The sequence below is a fragment of the Bubalus kerabau genome, chromosome 3 (assembly GCF_029407905.1).
Source record: "Bubalus kerabau isolate K-KA32 ecotype Philippines breed swamp buffalo chromosome 3, PCC_UOA_SB_1v2, whole genome shotgun sequence".
Lineage (NCBI taxonomy): Eukaryota > Metazoa > Chordata > Mammalia > Artiodactyla > Bovidae > Bubalus > Bubalus kerabau.
The window spans coordinates 42,315,818-42,322,136 of record NC_073626.1 but is presented as its reverse complement, the minus strand read 5'-3'; positions in this window follow the sequence as shown (position 1 = coordinate 42,322,136).

The following is a 6,319-nucleotide window of genomic DNA, read 5'->3' as shown; positions in this document are numbered from 1 at the left end:
AAGAGGATGCAGTCTGGTCACTAACACCCTCCTCCCACCCCTCCTTGAGGAGCCTCATCTTGCTCAAAAGACATTAAAGTCATTTCCTGGCTCTGGTCTCTGTCTGTGCTTCCTGGGAGAGGGAACCGGATAGGGATTGTTGTGAAAGAAGAGACATGATAGAGCTTCCCATGGTTTGGCCCTGCCTGGAAGCCTGGTGGTCTCAGGGGGAAACTGTGGGAAGGGCGTGGGCTTGTGGGGGTGTAGGTGCTAGAGGAAGGCAAAGGGATGGATTGGAATTTGGGGATTAGTAGATGAAAACTCGGAGAAGGCAATGGCACCCCACTCCAGTACTCTTGCCTGGAAAATCCCATGGACAGAGGAGCCTGGTAGGCTGCAGTCCATGGGGTCACGAAGAGTTGGACACGACTGAGCGACTTCACTTTCACTTTTCACTTTCATGCATTGGAGAAGGAAATGGCAACCCACTCCAGTGTTCTTGCCTGGAGAATCCCAGGGATGGGGTAGCCTGGTGGGCTGCCGTCTATGGGGTCGCACAGAGTCGGACACGACTGAAGCGACTTAGCAGCAGTAGCAGCAGCAGATGCAAACTATTATGTATAGAATGAATAAGCAACAAGGTCCTACTATATAGCTCAGGGAACTCTATCCTGTGATAAACCATAATGGAAAAGAATATGAAAAAAGAATATACATGATGTATAGCTGCATCACATTTGCTGTGCGGCAGAAATTAACACAGCATTGTACATCAACTATACTTCAATCAAATAAATGTTTAAAAATAAAGAAACTGAGGCTCACAGAGCTACATGACTTACCCAAGTCTCACCATGGTGTATTTTCTGCTGCAAGTATCCAAAAAAATAAAACAATTGCAACCGGTCTGGATGCTGAGGGAATTCATTGGTGGTCAGAACTGGAAGTGCAGTAGCAGGTTGGCCTTGGGTCGGGTTGAATCCAGTAGCTCCATGGCCCTCTGGCTGGATTCCTTCCCAGTAGCTGTAAAAGTTCCAGGTGTCACGTAATAATAACAGTTAAGATTTATCAAGCACTTACTATGTTCCAGATACTGTGCAATGTGTTTTCTTATCTGTATCAACTCATCTTATTGTTACAACAAAGTTGTAGTAGGTACTATAATTATCCCTAGTTTAAGAATAGGCCTTGAGGCTCAAAGTATCCTTAAAGTTTCCCAGTAGGGGTGGGGCTGGGGTTGGACCCCAGGCTGTCTTGCTCCACAGGGCAGGGTCTTAACCACAAATCCACCTCACATATGGAGAAATCAGGCTCCCCAGAGAAAGGAAACATCTGTGTCACAATTCTCAGCAAACATCCTAAGACTGATTTTAGTTGGATTAGTCTGCTTAGTCTGCATACTCAACCCTGACCCACTCTCCTGGGTCAGACTGGAACGCTGAGTCTCTACCTCAACCCCAGTTCAGTCTGCCTCGGGGTCACCTTGCCCTGGACCCACTCACCACTCCTCATTTGACATAAACACAGTGTAATTCAGAGATCCTTTGGATCACCCCGAGATCATAAATTTCTTTTTCTCCTATCTCATTATATCTCAATCATTTCCCTCATGTCACCAAAATATTTTTAAAAACAGCAATGACCTGCTACTATGTATAAAATAGATAACCAAGGAGGACCTACTGTATAACACAAGGAACTCTACTCAATGCTCTGTGGTGACCTCAATAGAAAGGAAATCCAAAAAGGAGGGGATATTATATATGTATATATATACACACATACATATAGCTGATTCACTTTGCTGCATAGTAGAAACTAACACAAATTGTAAAGCAATTATTCTCCAATAAAAATTTAAAAACAAAAAAAGCAGTAGTGACTGCCTAATTTTATTTTATATGTGGACCATATCTGCCTAACTGTTTCCCTATGAGTAGACAATAAGATCATTTCCAAGTCCAAACCATCTGTGTTCTGTAGGACACAACTTCATGGCTGCAAAAGCAAAATCCTGTTCTAATGATGGCTTCAGCAAGCCGGATGCTTTGTCTCTCACCTGGTGGTTGCGGGGGAGGCTGGCTGAGGCTCTGCTGGGAGAGGTCATGCACGCCCCCGTCTCCTTCCACCTTCTTGCTTGGTCATCTGCTGCTCTGTTTCCTTCCATTTTTCCCCTTAATTGTTTACAACACGGCACACATAGCAACATCATATTGATATAGCACCTTGGCATAAGAGTAGAAGGGTCTCGGGGCCCTAAAGAGGCTCTCCTGAGGGCAGAAGGCATCCACATCTCCAGACACACTAGTTGGGAAGCTCTGCCTCAGACTGTTTCTTTCCTTCTATAGTCAGAGATAGTGCACTACCATACCTGCTGGGCCCACCCTCCAGTTAGATGAAAGGGGTAGGGGGGCAGCAGGCAGCTCACCCTTCCTAAAAGGGCAGCAGGAATTACTTTCACTTACACCCCACTAGGCAAAAGTTGGTGAGCCACTAGTCAGATGGTAAAGAATCTGCCTGCAGTGTGGGAGACCTGGGTTCGATCTCTGGGTCAGGAAGATGCCCTGGAGAAGGAAATGGCAATCCACTCCAGTATTCTTGCCTGGAAAACTCCATGGGCAGAGGAGCCTGGCTGACTACAGTCCATGGAGTCACAAAGAGTGAGACAAGACTGAGCGACTAGCACGTTCACTTTCAGGCAAAAGTTAGTCACATGGCTGCAGCTAGCTGCAAGGGAGGCTGGGAAATGTAGTTTTCATCTGGACATCCGTGTGCCCAGCTAAAGCTTGGGGAGTTCTGTTATTAAAGGACAAAAGGACAAAATGTGGGAGCAATTTGCTGTCACAAAACCCTTTATTATTATTTTAATAAGCCAGGAGAGCTTGGCTCCCAGGACCCAGAGCTAATGACTGTTGCTGCTGCTACTGCTGCTGCCAAGTCGCTTCAGTCGTGTCGGACTCTGTGCGACCCCATAGACGGAAGCCCCCCAGATTCCCCCGTCCCTGGGATTCTCCAGCCAAGAACACTGGAGTGGGTTGCCATTTCCTTCTCCAATGCATGAAAGTGAAAAGTGAAAGGGAAGTCGCTCAGTTGTGTCCACCTCCTAGCGACCCCATGGACTGCAACCTATCAGGCTCCTCCGTCCATGGGATTTGCCAGGCAAGAGTACTGGAGTGGGGTGCCATTGCCTTAGGCAGCTCTAATCAGGTTGTTTTGTTCTTGATTTGTAGTTCTTCATATATTTTGGATAGTCACTCCTTATTGGATATATCATTTGCAAATATCTTCTCCCATTTTCAGTACATTGTCTTTTCATTTTTTTTTGAAGATTTCCTTTGCTGTGCATAAGTTTTTATCTGCTATAGTCCCATTTGTTTATTTTTGCTTTTGTTTCCCTTGCCTGAAGAGTCACAACTATTAATAGAAAGATACTGCAAAGACCAGTGCAAACACTTGTCTATATTTTCTTCTAGAATTTTATGGTTTCAGGTAGGGAGACTTCTTTGGGGGAGGGGCATGCTGCGTGGCTTGCAGGATCTTAGTTCCCTGACCAGGAAAGGAACTCACGCCCCTTACAGGGGAGACATGGAGTCCTAACTGATAGATGGCTAGGGAAGTCCCAAGGAAGACTCCATTTTTGATTGGACAATGATATCTTTTGAGCCTTCACACCCCTTTTGCCCCACATCTAGGCCAGCTGATAATAGCCCCCCTCCCTCCCTTGGTGCTGGTGGGAGATGCAAACTACACAAACCCCAGCCTGCTTGGGGGAACCCTCACCCTGGCCCCATCTCCTAGCTGCAGTAAAAGTCAAAGCCGCCCACCCCTTCATCCTTACCACTCAGACCCCCTTGCGCCTGCCCTGCTGTCTCCGGAAAGGTCCATCATTTGAGTAGTAAACCTTTTCATACTGTTTTGATATATGTGACATCATCCACTCCAACATCCAAACCAGTTCTGGGTGGGGGTTGATTTCATCCTCCAAGAGGCACCCAGAAAACCTGGATTGCTGAATTGCTTTTCAGAAACTATGACTTCATGTTGTCCAGTTCTCGTTCCCTGCCATGGCTGGGTGACCAGCGGAAGCTCTGTGGCTGGGAGAGGCCTGAATGGCTCAGTCACCACATGGAGGATGGTGGCCCTGAAGAATGTCCTGATTCACAGCTGACTTTGCACAAGCAAGACACCCACTTGTGTTGTGTTAAGCCTCTATGCCTCCTGGGTGGTCTGTTTCCGCAGCGTTTCCTTTCCTGCCATGATTATTGTATGTTAGAATGTCTTGCCCCTCTACCCGCAGCATTACCACCTGTTTCCATTCTCAAGACTCAGACACTTTGTTCTGATTATCCGCCGCCAGACCTACTCCCAGTTCGTGTGTTCTGAGCTTGTAATCCTCGTGCTCACCGAGAAGGCCTACAGAAATGTGTTCAGGTGACCGCACTTTCACAGGAGGGGGAGTTACTGAAATTCTCATTGAAGGTCTCTGGAGGTAGGGAGTGGAAAGGTAAAAACCAGAGTCTAATCTTCTGTTATTTGATAGCTTTGTGACTTTGGGAGGTTTGGCAACTTCTCTGGGCCTTAGTCACCTCATCTGTGAAACAAATATTCACAATGCTATTTGTTAACAGTAATATATAATCAGATAGGATGAGAGAGTCTTTTGAAATCATTCTGAGACCTTCTAACTGTATAGATAATGACAACAGCCTCTATTGATTGGGTGCCTACTCATAGTAAAATACCTGCTATTTAAGCATTGCGTCACTCCTGTGATGTACTGTTATTATGTCCTATTTTGCAGATGCGGAAACTAGGTTCAAAGAGGTTAAGAAGTCTGCCAAAAGCACACAGCCAGGAGATAGCAGAGCTATCTGAATCCAGATCTATCTTGCTGGTACCAGAGCCCAAGCACATGGACTGGCTACTCTGCCAGCAGCAAGACAAGCACAGTGGACGGTCCAGGAAGCAGCTTGGGGAACATCTGCTTCATCCCTATTGCTTGGTCCTCTGTCCCTTTGGTCTGGGAGCTGGCACTGTTGGCCTCTCCCTCTCAAGCCCAGGACTGGGCATTCATACCTCATTACCTACCCACCATGCTTCAGTCACGTGGAAGACGCAGGGTTTTTAGCTGGAACACAGAGGCGGCTGCTCCTGGTCCTCCACTTCCTCCTCTCCTTTTTCTTCCTCCTCACCGGGGAGGAAATCAAAAGTTTGGGAGGGAACCTAGAGGGTACACTATCTACCACTATCCTAAGACTCTGTTTGGGAAGAGTGGGTGAACCCAGAGGCTTCTGTGGGTGAAAGCCGGAAGTTGGGGGGCAGCAGGGAGTGCTGGGTGTTTGGGGGGACAAAGAAAGCTCATCTGGATCATGGGAGCCCTGCTGGGGCACCGCTGATGGTCTTGCAGAGGTGAACACAACTGAGCACTCCTTTCCAAGCTCGCTCACGTCTGGTAAGAGTCACAGACGTTCGTCTGCCCTCACGTTTTATTGAGCACTTAGTACATATAAAGGATTTTGCTAGGTGCTAGCGATAGGTCTGTGAACAAGACACAAAAATCCTTGCCCTGGGAGAGCTGACATTCTATTGTAGGGGGTAAATAAGTAAAATATTAATATATTCCACGTGATCAACATCTGAGGACAAAAAAAAAAATAAGAAAAGGGCTTCAGGAGTTGTGTGAGGAGAAGGTATTCAGGGAAGACATTACTAACAATGGGAAATTTAAGCAAAGATCTAAAGGGAGTGAATGAGGATTAGTCACTCAGTCGTGTCCTACTCTCTGCGACTCCATGGACTGCAGCCTGCCAGGCTCCTTTCTCCGTGGGATTCTCCAGGCAAGAATACTGAAGTGGGTAGCCATTTCCTTCTCCAGGGGAATCTTCCCAACCCAGGGATCGAACCCACACTGCAGGCAAATTCTTTACCATCTGAACCACCAGGCCTTTCCTAAAGGGAGCCAGGCAGGCAGGAGAAGGAGTTGCCCAGGTGGAGGAACAGCCAGGGCAAAAGTCTAGAGGAGGGACCTTGCCTGGCATATTCAGGAACAGCAAAGAGGAGTGAGAGAAAATGGAAATGTTAGAAGAGGTTAGAGAGGTTGAAGGAACATTACAGTATTCTCCTTTATTCAGCAGTTCTGCTCTCAGCACCTACTGTATGTGAGGACTTAAGAAATAGAACTGTGATCATGAGTGCAAAAATCACTGCCCTCCTGGAGTTGAGGGGGGATAGAAAAATTTAAAAACAGGATAAAGAAGATAAATTCAGAGAGTCATATATGTTGTGAACACGGCAAACCCAGGTGATGGGCCTGCTCCGGCTGGGTGTCCGAGAGGGCCGT